Genomic DNA, 26,725 nt, shown 5'->3' with positions numbered 1-26,725 from the left:
AGGTAACCACTAGAAATAAATATACATATATATGTATGTACACATTTCCCTTAAAGGCTTTACCATCAGTAAGGCTTCCAGGATACTTTTTGAAGGGGAGTAAAAGGTATTTAGATGGACAACTGTGGGACAAGATTTCAAAAGTAGAACGACATTTGCAAATTGCAAGACACGGAGAAAGAATGCATGTGTCACGTGATGGGAAACGAGAATGAAGAAGACAGGGACAGACCATGAAAGGACCTTGAGCACCAAGTTCAGGATGCTGGCTTTCTCCTAAAAGCTCTGAGGAATCATTCTAGGAGCCAAATGGCATTTCCATGACAAAATATTGGCTCTCAATCTGGAAACACTTAGAGATGGGAATTGTAGGCTTCATAGCCAAAAGCTAGTCCTAATCATCCCAGCCCCATTCATCCTGGGTTCTCCATAATAGTTATCCCACAAATGTCCAAAGGTTCCTGAGAGTGAGAAGGAGCAGACTTCATGGAATTCTCATAAGAACTGATTTCATACCTGAATGCTCACCCATGAGCCCTGGTATGTTAATACCAGCCTCTCCACAAAGTTATAGGCAGGCAGTCAGTCTTGCATGATGGAGGGTCTTCAGGTCTCAAATGGAGGATCCAGTCTCTTCAAAGCTGAGTAAGTTCTGTGGCCGTTCTGAAAAATTAATGAGTCGCCTTCTATGAACTTAGTGCAAGCCCTTCCAGTTTAACCTATTAGGTATTTCTCAGCCGTAACCCCTCACCATCAGCTGTCACCACCCTAGTTCAGGACTTTTTCTTGGACAACTGTATCAGCCTGCTATCTGACCTGCAGCCTTACTTTTCCTTTGCTCAAATTCACCCTGTGCCCAGCTGCCCAAATGACATACATAAGGCACCAATCCGACCACTTTTACTCCCTGCATAAGAGCATCCCCATCCTCTACTTGATGAAGTCCAAGCCAGTTGCCACGGCATGTAATACTACACATACCTACCTCCGGGCCTGATTAAATCTCCCCAAACCTCCCCATCTGCTCTCCGGTGTGGCATGAAACAGCTTGTGATTCCTGCACACACACTACCTATTTAACCTTCCCTGCTTTTCTCATCCATTCCTTCTGCCTAAAGGATCCTCTTAACATTTCCTTTCCTGGCTGATTCTGACTCATCCTTAAAGTTAATTCTGTTGCCTTTTCCTCCAGAAAACCACCGTGGACTCCTCCAGCCCCAGTGATAGGTGTCTCTCCTTTCTGATGCCATAAAAACTCTTCACATATATCTTTTTAAATTATATCACCATCATTTATGTATATGTCTCCCCCTTTGGATGTGAATTCTTTGAGGATTCTAACGTATCTTCTTTATTCCAAGAGTTAACAGAGCACCTATACCCACTGGTGTTCATGTGTGCATATATCATGGCTTTCTAAGTTGGAGGGTCCGAAGAAGGAAAGGAAGAAGCAAGGTAGGTTAGGTAGAAGTAAATGTCACATGGCTATAAGGGGCCATAGAAGAAATAACCTTCTCCTTTTTTCCCCCTGCTGCTAAGGTCTAGAATACTTCCTAATTAATAAATATATTCCAAAGACATTCATGGAAAAGGAAAAGGAGGTGATCCTTATATTGGATCCCCACAGAACAGGGCTTCAAAATAATCACCACCCCCTCATGAACATCTAAAAACATTAGGAGCTCTCCAATTCCCCTAGACAAGATGAGCCATGGGAGGCAACTTTTTTTTTTTTTAATTTAAATCCAAGTTAGGTAACATATAGTGTAGTAATGGATTCAGGAGTAGAATGTAGTGATTCATCACTTACATACAACACCCAGTGCTCATCCCAAGTGCCCTCCTTAATCCCTATCACCACTTAGCCCACCCCCCCCCCACCTACCTCCCCTCCAGCAATCCTCAGTTTGTTCTCTGTATTTAAGAGTCTCTTATGGTTTGGGGAGGCAACTTTATTAAGACAAAATTGACATGTTATCGGCAGCCGTAATGCTCTTTCCTTCTGTCCCTAACTAAATTGTTAAAAGGCAACCATCCATTCTGAGATGGTAAGAAAGTCTTACTTGAGATGGCAAGACAGCCAGGAAAGGTAAACCTTTTTTTTTTTTTTTAATCTTTCTCGAGTATGGCTCAGTACTAATTTGAGGACGAGAAACGATTCCAGTGCCTTGTAAATTGCGATCCACATTGCAACTCCTAGCAGCCACAGTTCAGCACAGTTAGAAGTCAATTAAGGGAGGCCCAGGATTAAGACATCATGGAGACTGAATTATCTCACACCAGCAGGAAAGAGTCGTTTCTTCAGTTCAGGTTCATGGTCTTTGGAGCAGAAGTGGTTTTGAAGAGGAAAGAAAATACCGGCGACTCTGGTCTGTTACTTTCTGCAAGACAAGGAAATAGAGAAGATTCCAACCTAAATATATAGCTAGCTTTTCAATATTTTTTAACTAATGAATTTATCTTTTTAATACACTTTGAGTACAAATTTCAGGGCTTCAGGTTCATTGGGAACAGCTAAAAATACCAAAACATGGAATAAACCACAACATCCCGCAGTTCCCTCCATATGTTTTATTTTTTTTCCCCTGTTTATGGGATAAAATAGGTGAAATAAAAGTAAAAGTTTAATTACAAGAAATAAAGTGTCAGCAGTGAAGTTCACAGCCAATTTTTGTACTTGGAGTCATGGAGCATGTTTCCATGATATGATTGTAGGTTTTTGATTGTGCAATAAAATAATTTCAACAATAAAAACCATTAGTATGCAGGTGTTCTACAATTTTCTTAGGGAGTTTTGCAAGAGTTGGCATGCATTTGATAAATGCACTCTCAAACCCCAAACTCCTATGCAGAGACATGTGGCTTCACACGGAAAAGGCTTTTGCACACCTGCAGTAATCAAGCAAAAACATAATGGGAAGCAAGGGGATTGGGGGACACACACCCTTCTGTCTTCAGACGAATATTGAAGTATTAATGAAGCCTCATACACAGAAAGGCAGTATTGTCATTTGCTGACTTGGCCCACCCACAGTTTTAGTAACTATCACTTTAGAGATTCACGTGTGATCTTTAAATAAGCATAAAGGGAACAAATCATATTTTGACCTTATCGCAAAATTAAAAGTCACAACATGGCTTTTAAAGTACCTCTACTGTTCTTATAGTGAAGTGATATTCAGTTCGTTGGCCAACACACATTTACTGAGCAAGTTTCTCATGGTGAGCTCTTATTCTACGCTTAACAAATAAAGATGGTGTGCATTCACGTCTAAGCCTTACACTGCAGAATCCTTTACAGGATCCTTCTACGCATCACCCACATTTAAAGCAGAATGAAGCAGAGCTCCCTGGTGGGCACGGAGGCAGGAACCCTGAGCCCAGCTCTGCAGACACCTGGGTAGGCACAGCCTGGGAACTACCTCTCTATACTCCAGCGTGAGAAAATGCATTGTGTGTGTTACATAATAATTTCATTGAGGAAATTTTTACATCTCTTGTTTTTCAATGGTAGCAGAATACATTACTCTTTTCTCTTGATCCGATTAGCAAATGACCTCCAAGACCTAACAGCAGTAGATGTGAAGTCAATGTGCACGAGGTCCTCATCCACCTCTCAGCCCATCCTGGCAGCATCTCTTGATGGTTACTCCACGAGGAGCTAAAATTAGGTCACAGCAGCCTATCTAAGGCAAGTCTGGGTGGAAAGATCCAAAGGTGAGCCTAAGCCAGCATCTGTATGAATTACTAACAGCCCAAGCCAAGAATACTTAATAGCAATGCCAAGTTCAAAGGGAAGAGTAAGTAGGTTGTAAATGGAAAACAAAGCCAAAGGCCAGGATTCAGGAGGAAAGAGAAGAAGAGCAGAATCGGATCAGGAAGGAAGCAAGATGATTCCAGGCAATTGTTCTGACTCTCACTGGTCTGCTTTCAACTGGTTATTAGGCCCAATAACATCCATGGGCAAAGCTGAAAGATTCAGAGTTTGGGCTAATACTCCCTGCTGCCAAAACATTTAGTTTTTTTCTTTATCTATTTATATTGTCACCTCTTTAAGCAGTGGACACTTCTTCACTACCCATTGAGAGTCTAGCAATGAAATAGATGGAAAAAATCTGGTCCCCTCTGATTCTGAAGACCAGGGGTTAAAGACCACACCTGTTCCCCTTGTCAGGGGTGAAAAAGGAGGCAGGAACGAGGAAGGAAACCCTATGATAGGCTTAGCCAGCCTAAACTTTTTCTTCTGATATTCTTTTACTTTTTAAACTCTGTATTTCCAAACATAAGAATAATAGCCTCCAGCACATAAAAAGCATTCACACACTATCAATATGTACCCAGCCCTGTGCTAAGTGTTACAGAAATCACAAATATTGCAAAATGCAGTTACTGCCCTCAAGGTTTTTGCAATTTCAGTAAAAGACAAAAGACTTCTATATGAAGCCACAAAACTGGATTTTGTTAGGCAAAGAACCACCTCAAAACTCTGTGGCTTGAAATAATCATTTATCTTCTCTCAATTCTGTGGGTTGCAGGTTTGGGTTGGGCTCAGCTGAGACACAGGCACCTTGGCCTTACATAGCGTCTGATGATCCCACTCCTATATCTGGGGCCTCAGCTGAGACAGCTGGCAGGGTTGGGGTGGCCAGGCCTTTCTCTCCACAGGAAAAAGAGGGCAGGCTTATTCAGAGTAGACATGTTCCAAGAGAGCAAGTTCAGAAACTGCAAGGTCTCTGGGGGCTTAGACTCACAGTTTACACATTGTCACTTCTGTCACATTTTTGTCTGTTTGGTTGGTTGGTTGGTTGAATCGAGTCATGAGCCAACCACAACTCAAGAGGTAGAGAAACCCACTCCATCTCTTCATGGGACAAGCTGCAAAGAATTTGTGGCCAGATGTAATCTTCCACAATCACCCACTAGCTATAATTATTTGTATTATTTGTATTATTGTAATTATTCACTCACTTCCGAGATTGCTGGAAACTATCATATAGTTTTATCACAAACACAGAGTCCAATATCTTGGGAACTTCATCCAGACGTGGATGGTTCAGATGTGGACAAGGCCTCTTAGGTACAGCTTCTTGCATGTGGCTCCTCTTAGTCCGGAAATTTGTGAACTAAACAGACACATTTGTTTGCTCCCTCTCCCCACATACCCAACATGCAATGGTGAGATGGCAATAAGAAAATCGTAATAAATATCTCCATTCAAAAAAAAGAGAGGGGTACCTGGGTGGCTCAGTCAGTTAAGTATCCAACTCTCGGTTTTGGCTCAGGTCATGATCTCATCGTTTCATGAATTCGAGCCCCACCTCAGGCTCTGTGCTGACAGTGTGGAGCCTGCTTGGGATTCTCTCCCTCCATCCCTATCTCTGCCCCTCCCCAACTCGCACTGTCCCTGTCTCTCTCAAAATAAATAAATAAGCTTTAAAAATTTAAAAAAAAAGGAGAAATGGGAAGTAAATAGGAATCATTGGTGCATAGCAACTCAGGAATCCAGTCATGTACATATACAATAAGAAATAGCCCTTATTTACAGAGAAATAGCTTTTGTCATCCTGCTCCCTTTTCAAAGAAATTTGAGGGCCCAGAGTCATCTGTTTACTTTGAACTGTTTGGGTCCGATTAAAATGCAACCTTATACAGACCCCTTTAAAACTTTGTGGGTTTCCTATGTATCAGGGTAGATTCCATTTAATTAGACACAGAACACACACACACACACACACACACACACACACACACAATTTTTTTTGATGTGCTCTCCTTTCTTCTTTTGGCAGGAAATCAGGATGCTATAAATTAATGCCCTTGAAGTCTTTAGAAGTTATCTTGCCCTATTGAGAGAATCTGCTAGGAACCACCACAAGTCTTTCTGAGGTCTGTACAGGTGCTTAAAACCAACCCCCCCCCAAAAGATTTTAGAAGGGTCTTTTGTAGACTGAAGAGACTGTGACTGAAAACTATTTTATTTTCTAATTTAGAAAGTCTAGAAAGGCCCTCCATACTTCCTCTACTTTCTGCCTGCAAACTGAATAGTTTTCTTTAGTTCATCCCTTTCTTCGTATATGTTTTCAACACTCTGCCTGAAAATTTTCTTAATTGGATGCACAATCGTATTAGTTAGTTACATTTTCTAACTTCCAAGTCACCACATGCAGTGGTTTTGCCAATTACTTTGAAACAAAACTAGTGCCATATGTTTTAAGTTTTTTGTGATGGCAGCACCTCACTTCCTGGTACCAATTTCTGTTTAAGTTAGCCTTTGCTGTGCAACAAACTACCTCAAAAGTTAGCAGCTTAAAACATTGATTTGCTCATAGTCTTGTAGGTCAACGATTGGTGTTGGACCCAATGGTATGCTGATCTAGCTGTAGTCATTGCTGAATATGTAACCTGTCAACAGCGGGGGTCAACACTGAGCCCCTGATATGGCGCCATTTCTTGGTAAAACTGCCAGCCACCTAATAGCAGGTTGATTACACTGGACGACCTCCATGTGGTCTTCCATGCCTTTCCATTAGAGGCAGTACTTTGTTCTCATGGAATTGACACTTCCTCTGAATATGGATTTGCCTTCACTTCCCACAACACAAATGCCAAAACTACCATCCATGAACTTGCAGAGTGCCTTATTTACTATCATACTACTCTACATAATATCGCTCTGGACAAGAGAATTAATTTTTCAGCAAATAAAGTGGGTCATGGGCTTATATTCATGGAATTCACTGTGCTTACCATAACCTTCATCTTTCTGAGGCTTAACAGAATAGTAGAAAGGCCTTTGAAGACACAGTTAACGGTATCAGTGCGGAACCACTCTTTTGTGACACCCTCTAGGATGCAGTAAGTGCCAGATTAATGACTAATATATTGTACTGTTTCTTCCATAGAGAGGATTCAGGATCCTGAGAATCAAGGGATGGAAATAGAAGTGGCTCATATTACTATTACCCCTGTCCTCTACTAGTAAAATTTCTGCTTCCTTTCCTCACAATTTTGGGCTCTGCTGGTTTCAAATGCTTTGTTGCTAAGGAAGAAGGTTTCCAGGGGTGTGCCTGCATGGGTACACGTGTATGCACACACACATGTTTCATTAACTGGAAGCTGAGATGACCACCTGGCCACTTGGGCTCTTCACATCAGTAAACCAACTGTCAAAGAAGGAGGTTCCTTTATTGGTTGGGGTGATTGAGTCTATCAAAAAAAAAATTGGTTTGCTACTTGAAAGGTTTTCTCCCTCCCACCAACCAATTTTGACACCAACTGGGTGTCCTCCAAATCCAATTTAATTCTGACATTAACTATCTGAGTTAGTGTCAGACTCCACAGGTTTAAGGGCTCAGTCCCACAAAACTGCTCCCATTTCAGATGCCAATTGCGAGTATCGGGTCCCGGGTTACCCACGCTTCTGTCCAACTTGGCTACAAAGTTGGGGGGTTCCCATAACCCCCCTCCTCAGTTTCAGTAATTTATAAGAATGACTCATAGAACTCAGGAAAATTCTGTACTTACAATTACAGTTGATTATAAGATACAAATGAACAGCCAGATGAAAAGGTACATACGGCAATGTCCAGAAGGATCCTGAATGCAGGAGCCTCTGTCCCCACGGGGTTGGGATATGCTACCCTGCCTGCACATGTATGCATACACCAACTCAGAAGTTCCCCAGATCCCATCAATTAAGGGTTTTTAATGGAGGTGGCATTACATAGACATGACTGATTAAATTGTTGGCCATTGATGATTAACTCAATCTTTATCCCCTCACCCCTCCCTAGAGGTTGTGGCAGGAGACTGAAAGTTCCAACTCTCTAATCACATGGTTGTTTCTCTGATGACCAACCCCTATCCTGAAGCTATCTACAGGGCTACCAAGAGTGCCCTCAGAAGAACAAATGACATCCCATCACCCTTATCCCTCAGGAAATCCCAAGGGGTTTAGGAGCTCTGTGCCAGGAAACAGGAACAAAGACCAGATATTTTTCTTATTATACCACACTACTGCATAATAGGAGCAGAGGCCTCTTAATACTCCCAATGCTCTGTGATAAAGGAAATAGAAAACTGCAGTGGCCCATTATAGGTGAGACAGCTAACAGCACAGAACCTTCCGGAGTAACAGTTTAGGTCCCCCACCCACCATCAGACAAGAACCATGATGAGTTGAGGCCCCAGATTGGAGCAAAGGGAACATGGCAAGGTTACAGAAAGAAAGAAGCTTTAAATGCCAGCAATGACTGTGCGACCAGTTGCAGAAAAGAGGATGGTAGTTCTTACTACTATTTCTTCCTTAATTTGGTATGAAGCCCTATATAGTTTGCTTTTCTTTTTCTTCTCTTTTTCCTACCTGTCTGAGGTATATTCATAATGGTTTACATTACATATAATGTACATAATAATATATTACACATAATGCCAAGTTATCAAGGTATTGACTGCACTAGACTCTTCTATCATCAGTTTGTTTAAGCTGAGAATGACTTTTCCTGCAATCCCTCCCCTCTCTATGATTCCAGGCTAGAGTTGGCCAAAGGGGGAACTGGAAGAGAAGCAGCTTGGCATCAGGAAGTGGTTCTACACAGCTCTGTCCCTTCCTCCTTCTCTTGGGAGTGAGCCTGCCCACCCAGAGCACACCTTCTGCCTCTCTCACCTGAGGGCAGATCTCTGCAGTAGGCATGTCATTCCACTTCCAGATTATGAGATCCACGTGCCACATTCTTCAGCCTTATCAGAGTAAGGATGGCATTTGTCCTGTTTCCGTATACTTCTCAGCTGGTTCAGAACTCAGGTGGGGAAGAGAGGTCTTCATTATTGGGCTCCCCTGAACCCCGGGATTGATTCCTCAAGGAGATCCAGGAAAGCTTTCTACCAGATCTTGAAAGATGCCATGGGACTACAATAAATGAGAACCAAGGAGGCAGGCACAAGAAACAGTGTGAGCAGAGAAAGAATGTAGTGGGCAGGAAAAGGAAGATTCGTGTGAGGCACAGAACTACATTTTCTAAGCAAAAGAAAAATAACGAGGGATGCGGTTTGACAAGACACAGGACAGCGGGGCAGCTGATGGCAGCCTGGAAGACTAAGTTTTTCATAACAGTTACTTTAATTTTGCTCCAATTGTTCTGGTTCCTCCTAATATTAAATTTTATGATCAGCTTCACTCCCAATTTAATAAAATAATGCAATCGGCTCTTTTATAGATCTCTTTTGTGGCTAATATAGGCTTCTTCAAATCCAAATCAGAGAAATGACTTGCCAATAGTAATGATGTCCCAAGCTCTCCAATTGCCTGTCTCTCCCATCATCCTCACTATACCTGACTTGACTTGGAAAGCTATTTTGCAGTGTTGCAACATTAATAACGCTTACCAGGAGCAGAACGCCTTTTTTATGTGGTTGATGTTATTTCAGCATGCTTTACTAGAAAGGCAAAGAGAAAGAGGTCTGGGATGATAGAAACATTTTGCCCTGGTTCAGTATCTGTCAGGAATTTAACCGATGAATTGTATCTCAGCGTCCGAGCTCATGCGTATATTATGTATCATGCTGTTGGAAAATGTACCCATATTTCCCTTTGGTCCCTTTTCTGCCCTCCCCCGCCCCCTCCCCGCATTTCAAATTCATTTTTGTTTCTGTTCCAGGACTAATGAGACTGTGATCAATGCCTCTCTAGCTGACCCTGCCTTCAAGTCTTCAATCATAGCTTCTCTGTCTAACCCACTACCCTCTCCTCTTTGTCAACCGATGGATTTATTTAGTTAAGAAAACTAAAATACGATCATGCCTCAACTCCACAAACAGGCCTCTGGGTTGATTTTCTTCATTTTATGAAATCCAACCAACCGTAGGCGCTAAACTCTGTCTTTACGGTGTCTATGTCTGGGCTGATAATATTTTCTTCCTTTGTGAAGATGTTTTAAGGTCTGCCTCTTTCTCCTCAAGTCAGTTCAAGAGTGCTGTGCTCTGCAGGGTCACTTCCTGAGGCTGAGGTTCTGAGACTGGATCCAGAAAGCTCTATCCCTAAGCAGGTTTTTCGTATGAGTTAGGTGCTCACAGTTCTCCCCTTCCTAAAAGGGGACTCCAGATGAGGTAAGCACCCACCAAGGGGTGCTGGGAAGAGCCTGGCAGCCCAGATACCCACTGCCCACTGCGCACCGATGAGCCAGATGCCCCAGGACGGGGGAGGGGTGTGTGACTGCAAGCTTCAGAAGACCCCTCCCTGCAGGCTGCCTTTCCTGCTTCCGCGGTTGCGCCAACCTCACATCCAATCCTAACAGGACTTCTAGGACAAAATGCTTTTTACACACCCCATCTCACTTGTTACTTCCAACGTTCCTAAAGTCCACCCGATTCCTTCGCTGTTTCCGGAAGTGTAGAGCCGGAGCTTCCGGCAGTTCAGTCCCTTGCCCTAACTGCAGGCAGCTAAGTGAGGGCCCATCTCTGGCCAGCTTCACACTCCTCCCTCCTGGGCCACTTACTCCCACCGCCCCACTTTCGGTCTAAGCCCTGCCTCTCGCACAGTGCTCTCCATTCCGAGCCCCCAGATGCCATCCGCACACGCGCTGCCTTCGCCTCCAGTGGCCTGTACCACTGTGCTGCATCCTCTCCGGGATACACAGCTTCCGGCTACTTTTTGGCAGGCTCTGGGCCATGGGCGCGTCCCAGGTTCCGAATGCTTTCGGGGGGAAACGTGGGGAGGCGCCTGGGGGCTCAGACGGTTAAGCCTCCGACTCTTGACTTCAGCTCAGGTCATGATTTCACGGTTTGTGAATTCGAGCCCTAATCCAGTGTGGGATTCTCTCTCCCTCTCTCTCTGCTCTTCACACACACACACACACACACACACACACACACACGCGCGCGCGCGCGTTCTCTCTCCCGCCATCTCAAAATAAACAAACAAACAAACAAACAAACAAACATTTTTAAAATTACCAAAAAAAAAAAAAGAGGGGGGCACCCTAGTGGCTCAGTTGGTTGAGCCTCCCACTTCAGCTCAGGTCATGATCTCACGGTTGGTGGGTTCGAGCCCCGTGTCGGGCTCTGTGCTGACAGCTCAGAGCCTGGAGCCTGCTTCAGATTCTGTGTCTCCCTCTCTCTGCCCCTCCCCGGCTTGCGCATGCTCTCTCTCTTCTCTCTCCGTCTAAAAAATAAATTTAAAAAACATATAAAAAAAAAAAGAAGAAGGAAATGTGGGTATTCTAACCCCCTCCAAGACATGACATGGAACTAAGCCGCATGCCTTAGATTAACCCCGACACTTGAACAAACTGGAATAATGGAGGCTCATGGCATATGGAAAGAAAGCAGAGGAATGGCATATAATCCTCTGTCTTTCTCTCTCCCCTTTATCTTAGTCTGCTTTTATTTTATTTTATTTTTTTTTTCAAGTTTATTTATTTTGAGAGAGAGAGCTTGAGCAATGGAGGGGCAGAGAAAGGGGAGAGAGCATTGCAAGCAGGCTTCACACTGTCAACACAGAACCCGTCATGGGCCTCGAACCCACGAACCCGTGAGATCATGACCTGAGCCAAGATCAAGAGTCAGTCACTTAACTGACTGAGCCAACCAGGCACCCCATCTTACTCTGCTTTTAAAAACAAAAACCACACACAAAAAATAAATAAAATAAATACAAATAAAAACAAAAACCACATTTTTTGTCTTTTCTCCCCTTCTAGGATAGAGAAGTTCATTTTAACTCAATTTGACCTAATTAAGGGGACACACTGTAATTTCTCCCACCCTTTATGTCTTTGCCCAAGGCCTTTCTTCTTTACAATAACTTACACTCATGCACCTACAATAGCCATCACCAAGATGATGCCACATACTTTGGGCTGTCAACCTTCCCAAGCGACCTTGCTTCAACTCTACTTCCCAAGGGTGGGCCTGCAACTCACAGAGAGAAAATGGAAGTTCCATCTTACTAATCCAATTTAAATGAAATACTCTCCAAAGCAACAGATCTCAATGAAATCTATTTTTCTTTTGTCATTTGCATGCTCACGATTTTGATAAATAATCATTTGCATTTGAAAGGGGAAAAATCAAGTAAAGCATAATTGAATTCTGATACCACTTGGGAAATACGGTCATAGATGTGAGAACGTTACGATGGTGCAAAGGACCCTAAAAAAATCATTTGTGCAACTAGCACACTGTATATTTGATCTACAGATTCCTGGACAAGCTTCATGAGAGAAACTTTGAGAAAACACTCTTGGGTCACAAGTCATGTATGTTTTCGGTAAGAATGAAATGCATCTTACATCTGAGGGTACTTTTTAGGAACAAAGCATTTGGAGAAATACCTGGCTGGTAGCTGCTTTAATACTCAACAAGGAAGATAGCCAAAATTTAATGACAAAATACAGGATAAAGAACAACAGGGAGAATGAAGTCTTTACTCTTAAACAATCTGTACTGCATTGGTTTAATGCAACTGCAATTAGCCAAAGAAGAAAGTTTAGGACTATCTCATTCCATTTTCAAAAATCACCAATAGCACATATTACATGCAAATGATGCTTCATATCATTCTAAATACTTTCATGTATTCCTTAGTTTTATTACCCTTGGAGGTGATCAGAATGGGTATTATTTTCACCAGTGAAGTAGCTGAGGGAGGGAAATCTCCCACCAGGGTTGACACAGCTGCTTAGTGACAGCAGTGGATTGGAACCCAAGTTTGTTGAACACCCACCCAGAGCACCCAGTGTCCCATCAGCCTGTTACGTCAGTTCCATACTGGTCGTGAGATTCCAGGCATTCCTTCAATCCATATAAATTGTATTTTTGATTGAGATCCTACTGATAAACCATGCACTTCATTAGGGCCAAAGAATGCCATATTTAATCTCAAAAAAATGGAGGTTTACATGTAAATGCAGACAACGCCTTGCATAAAAGCCTCCTGCCTTGAATTTCTTGTAACGCCTCTCTTTCAAAGAGCTAAGGAAACTTTGCAGCCACTTGCTAACCCTCCCAACATGCCTGTGAAAGGCCCAGTGGGCAGTTTTAATTATGTCCGGTTTACAAATAGAAAAACTGAGACACAGATGGTGAAAAATGAAGCTGAGTAAGGGGTTTTCCCAGAACCACCCGGCCTGTCGGGCCCCGGCCACTGCTTGCCAGGCCCGCACAATCTCCACTTGGCCACATTTTCTAAGTAAGATGCTTCGAATGGCAGATGATCCTTAAAGGCTCTGGTGTGTTTCGGCTGTAACACACACATACTTTGAGAAGTAGTAAAATAAAGCGGTCAGAGCCCTGGGGCTGTTGGGAGGGGGGCCGGTAAACGATAGGTATGGAAAGTGCTTGGCACTGAGTAGCTCGCAGGTAGTATGGGCACAAGAAATGGTAACAGGGAGATGAGTCTCTGCCTAAAGAGAAATGAGGCTGCTAATGTAGATACTTAATATTATTTATGAAAGGAAAGGAGGGAAAAAGAAAGAAGTGAAAGAGAGAGAAAACTTTGTAAATGGGAAATTGGGCTTACTCTTCTTTGCCTGTGACATGTGAGAACTTATAAAATGGTTTTCTCCTCTGTAACATGAGGGTCAGGTGGGCATGTATCATTAACACTGCCCTTCATAGAAGTCAATCTCCACCTCACTGTGCAGGCTTCTTTGCTTAAATTACCTATAGTTACTTCAACCTAACCAATACATTTTAGGCAGACTCACTCTAATATGGTTTGTTTCAACTTCAGTATAAAAGAATTACAAGCCTTTTTTTTGGGCGGGGTGGGGGGCCTGGATGGCTCACTCAGTTAAGCATCCGACTTCGGCTAGGATCATGATCTCACAGTCTGTGGGTTTGAGCCCCGCGTCAGGCTCGGTGCTGACAGCTCAGAGCCTGGAGCCTGCTTCAGATTCTGTGTCTCCCTCTCTCTCTGCCCCTCCCCTGCTCACGCTCTGTCTCTCTCTCTCTCTCAAAAATGAATAAACATTAAAAAAATAAATTAAAAGGGGCGCCTGGGTGGCGCAGTCGGTTAAGCGTCCGACTTCAGCCAGGTCACGATCTCGCGGTCTGTGAGTTCGAGCCCCGCGTCAGGCTCTGGGCTGATGGCTCGGAGCCTGGAGCCTGTTTCCGATTCTGTGTCTCCCTCTCTCTCTGCCCCTCCCCTGTTCATGCTCTGTCTCTCTCTGTCCCAAAAATAAATAAACGTTGAAAAAAAAAAAATTTAAAAAAAAAAATAATAAAAAAATAAATTAAAAAAAAAAGAATCACAAGCCTTTTTAAAAGTAACTAAATAGGTTTGACTATATTGCAATAGTTCCTGATGTACCCATCATAAAAAACAATCCTTTTCTGCTTTTTAATCTCCCCAAACCAAACATCTTTCTCTTTTTTTTAATTTTTATTTTAATGTTTATTTGTTTTTGAGAGAGAGACAGAGTGTGAGTGGGGGAGGAGCAGAGAGAGAGAGAGACACAGAATCCCAATCAGGCTCCAGGCTCTGAGCTGTCAGCACAGAACTGGACGCGGGGCTTGAACTCACGAACCAAGAGATCATGACCTGAGCAGAAGTCGGACGCTCAACTGACTGAGGCCCCAAGGGGCCCCAAATATCTTTCTCTCTTATATACCAACTGCAGCCAGATACATGGTGATGTAGGTAGGGCATACAATGAAGATTCTGAAAACTTTGCCTAGCAGATTGAAAGATACTTGAAAATTCATGTAATTCACTGGCTTTTTGGCTTTCTTTCTGGCTAAATTCAATCTTGACCCCTCAGTTCTAACACAGAGTCCCTGGCCCCTGAGGAAGCCTTGAAATGGTTACGTGTCTTGCAGTTTGTCAGACTCAGTTGCTCTGCTCAATGTGATATTATTAACATCGTCTGCATTAAAAAGCAATGAGTAAACATGCTTTATTGCTTAAAAAGGAGGGATTGCTAAATATGAGAAAACTGAATTGCTTTTAACCTTGCCCAGGTAGGTGCATACAACTTCTTTTGTGTTTAATCCCATTATTTAATGTGTGAAAATAAATAAATAAGAATGGGCTGACAGAAGTGGCAATATAATATCCTTTAATCTGCAGTTCACAGTGCATTTAAAAAATAATAATTTTGAAAGGAGCATTTGAAAACATTTGATCTTAAAAATGCATATTTTGCTTATTCTAGTGTTTGTTGATATGAAGGCTTTGAGGTCAGCCCAGTAAATATTCAGTTTGCTCGGCACAAACTGTGCAGGAATCTAATAGAAAGCAATATTGTTGAAAATGGATATCAATTGAAAACAGAGAGCAGCGTCAACTATTCCCCACTGGGAACAGACAACAATAAAACCAGTCAAGCATTACACAGCCAAGCCTGCCAAATGTCATTAGAGTGGAGAAAAAAGGAAAGGAACATGGTCGGGAAAGAAGCACTTTGCTTTATTTTTTTTCCCTCCAATTTAAAAAGACAAAAAAAAAAAAAGACAAAAAAAAAAAAAAAGCTGGGGGGGGGGGGGGAGTAGAACATTTAAAGAACAAGGACAATAAAATTATCCTAAAATTGCCCGAGCCAGTGTCACCTTTATCCTGGGCCTGATATATCCTTTTTTTCCTTCCAGAATGACTATATGATAAAGATTTTCAAATAATTTTTCTGTCTCTTCAGCTGAGCATTTTCCCCTAGTGACTCTCTAATCAGGTGCATTTACAATCGTAAAGTTCCCAATTTTTAAACTAGCATTGTGATGTCATTCACAAAAATCACATTTTTATCATCATGTAATTAATGGATCTGAGGTCATATTGAAAAAAAAAAAAAGGCTTTGTAAATGTAAACTTTTTCATTGTTACCACCAAGCTTCAGTGGGGAGCGTTGAAGAAGGAATGGGCTACAAAGAAGCTCTATCTCTGGGTGCAAAGATCTATTTACAGTAGCTCTAAAAATCTGCTACATGATGGCAATGTAGAAAAATAATTGCTGAGCAATGGGCGGGACAGACAAACACATCACCATCGCCATCCCCACCTGAAGGCAGAACTGGGAGCCAGTGACTTAGCCCCAAAGCTTCTGCTATATCTATGGCATTTTCATTGATGATTTGTAAATTTTCAAACAAAGAAAAATTGTCTCCTACAGACAATGGTCAAGCCTCTGAACAGCCAGCCAAGAGCTCCCCCTAGTGAAGTTGCACGCATATCAGAGTGAGCTCCCACTTGTGCACATACATACACAACACACACACACACACACACACACACACACACACACACACGCACAGCCTTAAACCTGACTCTTTATTCCAAAATGTTGTCCAGACCCACATTCTTTAAAAACAGCATGAAAAAAAATCCCCCACACTCTCCTGGATTACTCCTCCTGCTCATTGCCCAACCCCACCCTCAGCGGTAAAGAGCCTAGTGAGGACTCCTGTAAGAAGGTGAAACTGTCATTCTGATCATATCATTTTGAAATAGTAATAATAACATATTGGCTCCAAATCTGCATCCTCAAGTAGATGCTATCAATGTAGAAAGTCCTCAGGGACAGCTTATTACCATGTAATTAGCATAATAACTCTGTTGTGTAAACAAAATAAAAGACAGGCTTGAATATAAAAAATATATCTTACACTGGATCAGGATCTACAGCTTCTACAGAAAAATCTATTGTCTGCTAGTCTTGTATTTCGTTGCCGCATCACTGTGATAAACACCTAATGAAACGTGCAAGCAGCTTTCTATGTAAGTGTACTGCATTCGTACACGTGCATACACGTGCCCATATATTTTACTGCAAAACAATATACAGAACACTCATTCTACTCATATTTAACAGAACTAATTTGCTATAACGCCAGCGTTGCATCTCCCAGATCAACCCTAATTCCTTCAAGTACATTTTGGCTTCTTCCAAAAAGATATTTTATTGGTTTTATGAGCCTTGATAGGGCTCTGAAGGAAGAAAAGGCATTCTTTGGGGGAAAGAAGGTAGCAAACGTAGAAATCAGACACAGAGATGAAAGGCATTTTATGTCTTCCGAAAAATTCTTTGAGGGCCATATCAACATTTTTAGTAAAATACAAACGACTCCCATTTTATAATTAACAGCTGTTTGTGTTAAGTATCCAGTGCTTCCTAGCTCCGGCTAATATGCTTTTTTTTGCTGAAATTATAGGTCCACAAGAAAAGGGATCATAGGTCTAAAATGCTAAAGGTGACCCTATTTCCCTGGGAGTCTAACTCTAGAATGCACTTTGTGAAATGTTATATATTAATGCTCAAGCTCTGAAATCTTTAGACACCGAAACAACACAGGATAGAGTATTTTTTATGAAGTGTTACTTTCATCGTCAAGCTTCTTTGAGTAAAAATATATACATAAGAAAAAGTAATTTTAAATAAACCCACTGGCTTATAGACACTATTACTTAGCCTCCCAAGAGGATGGTAACAATTAATGCGGAAGTCTTCGCAAAGTTTTGGTGGAAGACGCAATAAAGTTTTCGTTTTGGTTAAAATATTTTCTAGGGACTATTTTAACGAGCTAGTTTAGTATACTCAGATCTTTGTTCTTTCCGTAGCTCTTGCATCTCCTCAAAACAAAAGAGACCAGGTAAGGGATTGTGGTGGGGGAATGGGGAATATAGCACAACTCAGCCACTGAATGGGACACATACGGATGTCACCAATTTTGCCACCATCGGCCAAATTATTAGGGCCAAAACTTCACTCCCCTAAAACCCATATCAATGATGAACTCTTCTACACTTCATTGTTGGACTGTGGGTATATATCTCAGCCTGCAAAAACTGGGTTTCTTTCCTTATAAATGGGGGAATTATAATGTGCAACACCTCCCTGAATCAAAAGGAAACCACTATACAAAGAACTGAAATTAGACCTATTACATTAATTAAAATTCTGCCAGCATCTCTGAAAGTGTAATTTGGCCCAATGTGTTTTAAAAAAAAACCAAAACATCATGAAAATTAGCTAATGAATATTGTGCAGTCACTTCCCTAACATAAAATAACTCAACCATTTAAATTGCACAAATTCCAAAATGGTCTAATTTACAATACGTCGTTGTTTGCTTGTTTGTTTTAGAAGTGCTTAACCTAATAACATGGTGAGATTGTATTTTTTTTAATTCCAATCTTTTATAAAATAACAAGAGACTCGTGGTTGAATTTTCCCATGAGCTTAGTAACTACAACCCTAAATACTTAACTCTGACAATATTTACTCCTTCTTAAATTTATTATTTAAAATTTGGTCCTTTCAGTTTTCACTAGGTTGAGAGTCAGGAGACTCAGGCTTTTGAGTCAATGCTGACAATTACCCACTATGTGACCTTGAGCAAGCCACTGTCACCTTGGACTCCTATAACACTATCTACCCTGGTGGCCTCATGGGGTTGCTGTGACCATTAAATGAGATAGTACACGTAGTAAGTGTTTTAAATATTAGAAAGTGCTAGACAAATATATGCACTGTTATTTTGAAAAGTAATGTCTTAATCAGTCAACGAATGTGTAATCATCTTTTAAAACTTTCTCCAATTGATTTCTCTAAATGGTTCTTTCAGTTTTTCATTTTTTGGAAAACCATATATGTTGAGTTACTTATCTGCAGAGATTTATTTTTTTTAATTTTTTAAGTATTTATTTATTTGAGAGACAGTGGGGGTGCAGGGGAAAGGGGCAGAGAGAGAGGGAGACACAGAATCCAAAGCAGGGTCCGGGCTCTGAACTGTCAGCACAGGGCCCAACTCAGAGCTCAAACCAACTGACCATGAGATTATGACCTGAGCCGAAGTCGGACACTTAATGGACTGAGCCATCCAGGCGCCCCTGTAGAGATTTATTTTTTAAAAACAATTCCTGGTACCATTGGAATCTTAGTTTGGTATCTAGCTCTGTTCCAGTCAGTCTTTCCTGCTCAGAATTATCTCCCAAATTATATGAGAGCACAGCCTATATATATATATATATATATATATATATATATATATATATAAAACCATTGTGCTTCTTTGGTTTGGGTTCTCCTAGCCTAAAAAGTGTCCAAGAGGTTCTCTCTGAAGAATTTCCAGAGAAGGTACCATTGCCACCAGATAAAGGCTCTGCCTGACCTTGACTCCATCATAGCCCAGATGGAAGAATTAGCCCCCAGATGCATCCCTATGTTAAAAGTGAAACCATGTGGAATACTATCCAGCAATCGAAAGAAGTGAACTACTGACATCCACAACAACATGGATGAATCTCAAATACATTTATCCTAAATAAAAAAGCTAGACTCAAAAAAGCTGTATGTGGTATGATTCCATTTACATGGCATTCCAGAAAAGGCAAAACTATAGAACTATAGGATAGGAAATAGATCATCAGTGGCCGGGGGCTGAGGGTAGAAGGGGGAGCGGGGGTTGACTACAAAAGGGCAGGAGGAAATTTCTGCAAGTGAGGGAACTGTGCTATGTTTTGGTTATGGCAATGACTACATGGTGACATGTCCACCAAAGCTCCTACTCAAAAGGAGGGATTTTACAATATGCAAATTATAGCTCAATAAATCTGAAATTTAAAAAAAATCATGGAAAAGTCAACATGAGTTTGTTACCCTGCTCAGATTATGATTTTTCCTTTAAAGCAAATTGTATTTCCATGGCAATTCAAACTGTTTTCTGGTAAGATGAACCCATATAAAGCTAATCAGACACTTCACCAAATATGGTTAAATTTTGAAATAAAATTTCCACTACCTATCTATCACATCCGTGATTAATTGCCAGAGTCCAAATAGTGTTATTTCTGGCACAATGATCCTCATGTCATTTTTATTGTTTTCCAAATGGGAGGAAAAGATTTCAAGTCCTAAGTTAGCTCTATAGATTTTCCTTCTTCTCCTTCCTTATGTCCCTTATGTCGCCATCCAGTCCTTAAAGAATTGTTGATAATTGTTTTATAGGTATTGCTCGCAGGAATGGGAGTGTGTCCCCTCATACAGGCTTGTCAGTCAAAAATTTCAGCTGGTTACAAGAGGACCTCACTTAAATCGAATTCTGAGTAAAATATGGCCCAGATAAAGCTGATGAAAGGCCTATAAAATGAGATTTCAAAACAGACCAAGCAAATCTAGCTAAGAGAGTCTCTTTTTAAAATCAGGTCGGGAGGCCATTAGGGAGGAGGAATTTATGCACATCCTCATCAGAGAAAGCATGAACTTTTTAAAAACCTTTCAGCCCGCTTCAAGCCCTCATCCTGGACTTAGCCTCCTCCTCACCGTGACATCTGACTCCTGTGCCCTCTGCACTTAGAAAGGAGCCAATTCGATTTAAGAAGGTTCAAGTTTTCATTTGCATGTGAACTCGACCAATCCCAGTGAACCTAGTTTCAACCTGTTTTGCATAGAGGACCTGAATGAGAACTACACTCAGAGCCTTTGCCTCTATAACTCTGACCCCTGTCTATCTTCCTCCAAACCCAATTTATGTTTCTCCTTGAATCAGTGTCGACTGAGTTGCAATTCTAATTGCCCAAATAAACGCCTCTTTGCTTAAATTTTTCACTTAATTTCTCTTCTTGGCCCCCCAAAAGAGCAAATAAAGCAAATGAATCAAAAATAGTCCTAGAACTCAGTGAAAAAATGCAACCCATGTACAGTACAGACGTACTGTAAAATATTAGTACCGAGACTCTTCCTTTTTAAGATGGGGGTGCAGCTTTCAGCTGCAATGATTTTATTTTCTTATCAATCAAATTATATGATTTAATAAACAGGCAGAGAGGTCAGTAGGCAACTCCTTCCTGGGTCATGATTGCTGCGGGGGCTTAAGGGGAGTGCATCTCTGGAGAGAGAAGGAGGTGTGAGAAAAGAACCCCACCTCTCTGGATCCCCATTCTGTTCCTTCTGCTGTAAAATGCCATATAAAACAATGCCCGAACAATCTATCGCTGGAAACACAATTATTTGCAGGTGTCTCAGAGCCATTTCGGCTCATTCACTGTTCCTTTCCCCTCATTGACATTAGTTTAATCTGTGAAAATCAGATCACTATTCCGCCAGACTTTTTACCTCATTAGGTTTCTATTGTCTGTTCTGAGGCATTGCATACATTTCTACCTCCAGGCAAGACTGGTTCTTGTCTGCACTCAGTTTTTATCCCTTCCCCCTCTTCATTCTTATGAGGAAGAAACACTTTTAATCCAATAATTTAACTACTTCTGGAGCTAATCCAGAAAGATCCCACCTGTATTAAAAAAAAAAAAAACTGGCAACTTTGGGATATAAATCCTAATCATGCATGAGATATACATGAAACACCCACACCCCCAGGATTTGCTCTCTAGACAAACAGCAATTCTCCGTAGATAGCAAATTATATTAAATACATATAATTCCATTTTTTTCCATTGTGTTAAATCACAGCAACGTCGTTTTCTTGGTAAATTTGTGTCTCCTGTATGTCATTACTACTATGATTGGAAAAACATTGCCTAGAATTCTTCCAACTATATTTAGATTGGAGTTAAAGCATCCACTTTGTACAGCCAGATCCACGGGACCAAACGAAGGACATTAGTGAGAGTATGGAGCTGTTTCCTGCAAACCCTTGAATTTAAGCATTGAAGATCACAGCGATGTTTACCTCTCAGGATGCCGTTCTATATACACAAGTAGATAAGATGTTGAAACATCTTCTCAATTAATTATACAACAAAACAATGTGTCTCTTTCATATCTTGGCTACTACACTGTTTCTAAATGATTTTGATACATATTTAGGGCTCTCAAATCTAATTTTTTGATTTGGGGCTGAGGGACAGTTAGTAACTATAACCCTCAGAAATCAGGGTCACGAAAGAAATTTGCGGACAGTTCTTTGAGTGACTGCATATTTCAGTATTAGCTGTGCTATTAACCTTTCAAGAAATCTAAGTTACATTTACAGAATGTCGTGAACTGTTACACTCATTGTTTATTTCCTTATTGGATATCAGCAGAAATTATCTGCCATACCAAGAAGCATCGGAACTCCTGACTAAACAACTTTCCTTCCTTTGGGGAAAAAATAGTAATAATAACCTTTGATGGTGTAAGAACATCATAATCCACATTGTCATTCCTAATTCAGCCCATGCCAAGAATACAGGACGATTTACATATGCTCTAATCAAATATTTGGGGGCTGGGGAATCTCACTGCATATCTCTAGATCAAGATTATGTGACATGCCTTGGATTCCAGCCAGGATTGAGGCTCTTCATTTTTAAAACAATAACCACCTGCTAAAAGAAGAAAGAAAGCCATTTCCTTCTTGACATTCGTTAGCTTAGGATCAGCAGAATCTTCCCGCTGCTCAGATTGAAATGTAATAGCTGCAAGGTTGAAAACTGAAATCTTGCACTAAGCACTTCATTGCTGCTGGCTTGTAATTTTTTTCTCTTCAAAAATTACATACACAAAGCAGTTTTAGACTCTGTAATCAGATATTTTGCCTCATACTACTGTGTGATTTGGGTTGTTTTCTTGGGATGTTTTCTTTTTTTCTTTTCTTTCTTTTTCTTTCTTTTTTTTTCTTAAGAGAGGGAGAACCGGATCTGCACAAGCAAGGCTTTCAGGGAAAACGTACATGCTACGCAGGACCCTGGACCCTTCCTGCTGCTATATGACATTTGTGGATTGTGACCAAGCTAAAAAAGTAAGATGGACTCCGGCTGTCCACTTTCATTGGACCCCAAACCCACAACTCAGATCGACTCAACTCTTTTTCATTTGCTTGTTGTCCAGCTCGGCAGCAGTCAGGAGATGCAGGGATCTCCGGAAGAAAGGTCTTGGCGGCAGGGAGGCAAGGAGCATGGAGAGGCCAAAGGGAAAAAGGACTTGATCTTAGCCCCAAAGGACTGCCATGCGGTGGGTTCAGACTTTGCAGGGATATGAGATGCATCCAGCTGAGCTGAGACTTGGTGACTTTACCCAGGTGACCTCTGGTTTTTCTGCATGCCGAGCAGACAACGGCATTATTATCTTACACTCTCAACAGTCCAAGTACCTAATGTGAGAAAGCTCTTGAAAAATATCAGATTTATAGAATCCACAAACAAGCAACAACAACAAAAAAAAAAAACGTGAAAAAAAGTAGTATGTTTAATTTGCAAAATGTATGGTTAAAATGGCATGGAATTTGCAATTTTACGCACCACCACCACTTTGGAACTGACGCTTTCCCCCTCAGAATGGGTTATTATTTATAAGTGCACTCCATGGTTAATATCTGTATTTTTTTTTAATTTTTTTTTAACGTTTATTTATTTTTGAGACAGACAGAGACAGAGCATGAACGGGGGAGGGGCAGAGAGAGGGAGGGAGACACAGAATCGGAAGCAGGCTCCAGGCTCTGAGCCATCAGCCCAGAGCCCGACGCGGGGCTCGAACTCACGGACCGTGAGATCGTGACCTGAGCTGAAGTCGGAGGCTTAACCGACTGAGCCACCCAGGCGCCCCTAATATCTGTATTTTTAAATAGCATAATATAATGCATTGCTTTGGCATACCATGGCAATAACCTTTCATTTACAGAAATTTTAATTTACAAATCCACTTTTTTCAAGTTCCTCAAAACGGAACTCTTTCTTTAAGCATCTATCTCTAAATGTACGTGTGTGTGTGTGTGTGTGTGTGTGTGATATTCAGTTTTTTTCTTAAAGGTCTTCTGACCTCAGAACTTGCCCCCCCCCAAAAAAAAAATCATCTACCCCTTTCTTCTCGGCCTTCCATATCACATCTCATTCACTCACCCAGGATGAAAACTTTGAAATCATCTTGAAATCCTTCTCTCCCTCCATCTATTTACATGATATCAGAGAATAAAGGATGTAGGCAACAGAAATGGATCAGGAGATGCTCACACTTCAACTATTTATCTTATAATGTATGGAGAGCAACTACGTGGTAAAGCAAACTTAAGCTAAGATGTGACTCTGAATCCATATTTTAATAGCCCTCTTGAAAATCAGGAAAACCTTTTGGCCGCCTTTTTGGCATACCTGATTGGAGTGTCCCAGATTCTCTACCCCTACTTCGAGATAGAGGCGAAGAAGCACTTGCACCAGGGGCGTGAAAAATATCTGCCAATTCCACTTTCCAGGTGAGCTTGCATTATTAGCATTCGCTTTCACCCATACAGTCTTTGTGAAGATCATCTGAAACCATTTTTCCACTGTACTGGGTTTGATTTCGCTAATATTAGGTAGTATCCATAAATACACTTATCTTCAAATCTGTTAATGTTTATTTATTTTTGAGAGAGAGAGAGAGCATGTGCGAGCAAGTGGGGGGGTGCAGAGAGAGAGGGAGACCCAGAATCCAAAGTAGGCTCCAGGCTCTGAGCTGTCAGCACAGAGCCGGATGCGGGGCTCAAACCCAGCAACTGTGAGATCAGGACCTAAGCTGAAGTCGGACACTCACCCGACTGAGGCATCCAGGCACCCCCATTTAACTTTAAGTGTATGTATAGGTAACTGAAAAGTGCCTGAATACACTAAACACCAATAGGTGTGGGAAGGCACCATTGGCAAAAGCCCTTCGCTTCGTCATCGCCACTTTTTGACCGTAAACCTTCAGGCCTGGTACGTGAAGTGTGACCATCTGATTTACACGGATCCAGGGAGGGTGCTGGTGTCAATCTGCATATTAAACACTAAAGAAACAGAACTTTTTTTATTTCTTTGGATTAAAAAAAAAAGGAACTCTATAGGTTGAAGTTCTAATATTTCTTGTATCATCTCAATGGGAGCATCTTGAACCTCTCCTGGTATATAAAAACTCCCATTTTTTATACCCCATTTGAAGGATCATTACTGTATTAGTCAAGATTCTCCAGAGAAACAGAAGCAACCAGATCTTTCTCTTAATTCCCACCCTCTCTCTTCAGAGACATAATCTAAACTACTAGACCTCTGTCTCTCCAGAAAGAGAGAGAGAGGAAAAGATTCATTTCGAGGAGTTGACTCGTGATTGCTTTGGCTGGCAAGTACAAAATCTGTAGGGCAAGCCAGCAGGCTGGTGATTCAGGTAAGAGCTGCTGTTGCATTCTTGAGCTGAAGGCTAGAAACTCAGGCAGAACTTCTATGTTACAGTTGGAGGAATAATTTCTTCTTTGGAAACTTCAGTCTTTCTCTTAAGCCCTTCAACTGATTGGATGAGGCTCACCCACATCATGGAGAACAATCTGCCTTACTTAAAGTCAACAAACTGTAAACATTAATCACACCTTAAAGATATCCTTACAGCAACATCTAGACTGGTGTTTGACCAGACAACTGGTCACCGTGGCCCAGCCCACTTGATGCATAAAATTAACATCACAACCTATTACCATCCACTGTGCTGTGGTGACAACCCATAGATGTGGGAGAAGGACCTCACCATGGATAGTCAGACAAAATGACAAACTGCTTTCCTCTTCTACCCTCTCTCAGCCCTGAAGGCCTCAATGCACAGAAGAGAGAAGGGAGAGCAAGAAGGAAGCAACCCTACACTCTGCTCTGGCTTCATGCGGGGAACTCTTCCCTGTCCTGAGACAAGGGATCTTGGAATCACATCAGACCTGAAACTAAGAAATCAGCATGACTGAATCTTACTTAATTACTTAAACCGAAACTGTTCATCACTGAAGGGATTAGATAGAAACTTGTGGAATTGGACCAAGATGTTATGGAGACAAGTGTGAAGCAGGGAAGGGGAGTTCAACACAGCAGAATGGTAACCCACATTAGAAATACAAAATCCCAGGGGCGCCTGGGTGGCGCAGTCGGTTAAGCGTCCGACTTCAGCCAGGTCACGATCTCGCGGTCCGGGAGTTCGAGCCCCGCGTCGGGCTCTGGGCTGATGGCTCAGAGCCTGGAGCCTGTTTCCGATTCTGTGTCTCCCTCTCTCTCTGCCCCTCCCCCGTTCATGCTCTGTCTCTCTCTGTCCCAAAAATAAAATAAAAACGTTGAAAAAAAAATAAAAAAAAAAAAGAAATACAAAATCCTAGGGAGCTATCATGTGGAAACTTCACAGGTATTCAGTTCTGTACACGTGCAAGGAGCAGAGAGCGAAGACACCAGGAAGAAAACTGGGTCAGGATGACGGAGGACTGCATGGATGCGGTGTCACTGTGGGTGTAACACAGACCTTCCAGGTGGATCAGGTGGATGCCTCGGCCAAGAGCCTGGCTTACCTGATGTAGGCAAGGGGCGGGGGGTCATCCATGATCAGAGCACAGACTTCAACGTCCGGCACATGTTGGTTTGGAACCGGACTCTGCCACTTTAAGCATGTTGCTTAATCTACTTAGGTCTTCGTTTCCCCCCTCATAAAATGGGAATGACAGCAATATTTGTTTTATAGGGCTGCTCTGAGGGGTAAATAGTGGTGCAGGGTGAGTGTTCCAATAAATGGTAGCTGGAGTCATCATCACCATCATCCTTTTCCTCATCAGATGCTAGAAGATTCTTCTGCTGCTAAAAGTGAAGGATCTGGTAAACTCCTGATTTACTCTGTTGAAATTTTTTTATGTCTTGAAAGAAGATATTGGCTGCCACTTACAGAACTTCTGTGTCATAACTGGCCCTCTGCTAAAAGCATTTCTCATATAATTGCCACAGTAACCTCACAAGGTAGATGCTGTCTGCATTTTACCGATCCAAAACATTACTGAGGCTCAGAGAAGTTAACCATCTTGCTCAAGGTCACACAGCTCACTAGATGCA

The 26,725-nt window shown here is 41.7% G+C and overlaps 1 long non-coding RNA gene across 1 annotated transcript in view; it reads right to left on the bottom strand.

The window, feature by feature from the left end:
* Positions 1-521: 521 nt before the first annotated feature.
* LOC115506215 overlaps positions 522-26,725 on the bottom strand; it is a 76,512-nt gene continuing 50,308 nt past the window's right edge. Inside the window, exons 2-3 of the long non-coding RNA XR_004343182.1 lie at positions 2,064-2,381; positions 522-663 (exon numbers count right to left, since the gene is read on the bottom strand). This is a non-coding gene — a long non-coding RNA (uncharacterized LOC115506215). The remainder of the gene's footprint in view (positions 664-2,063; positions 2,382-26,725) is intronic.

This window comes from Lynx canadensis, chromosome F2, assembly GCF_007474595.2.
Source record: "Lynx canadensis isolate LIC74 chromosome F2, mLynCan4.pri.v2, whole genome shotgun sequence".
Taxonomy (NCBI): domain Eukaryota; kingdom Metazoa; phylum Chordata; class Mammalia; order Carnivora; family Felidae; genus Lynx; species Lynx canadensis.
Note: the sequence above shows the minus strand (reverse complement) of the source record. Positions and strands in the feature narration are given on the sequence as shown.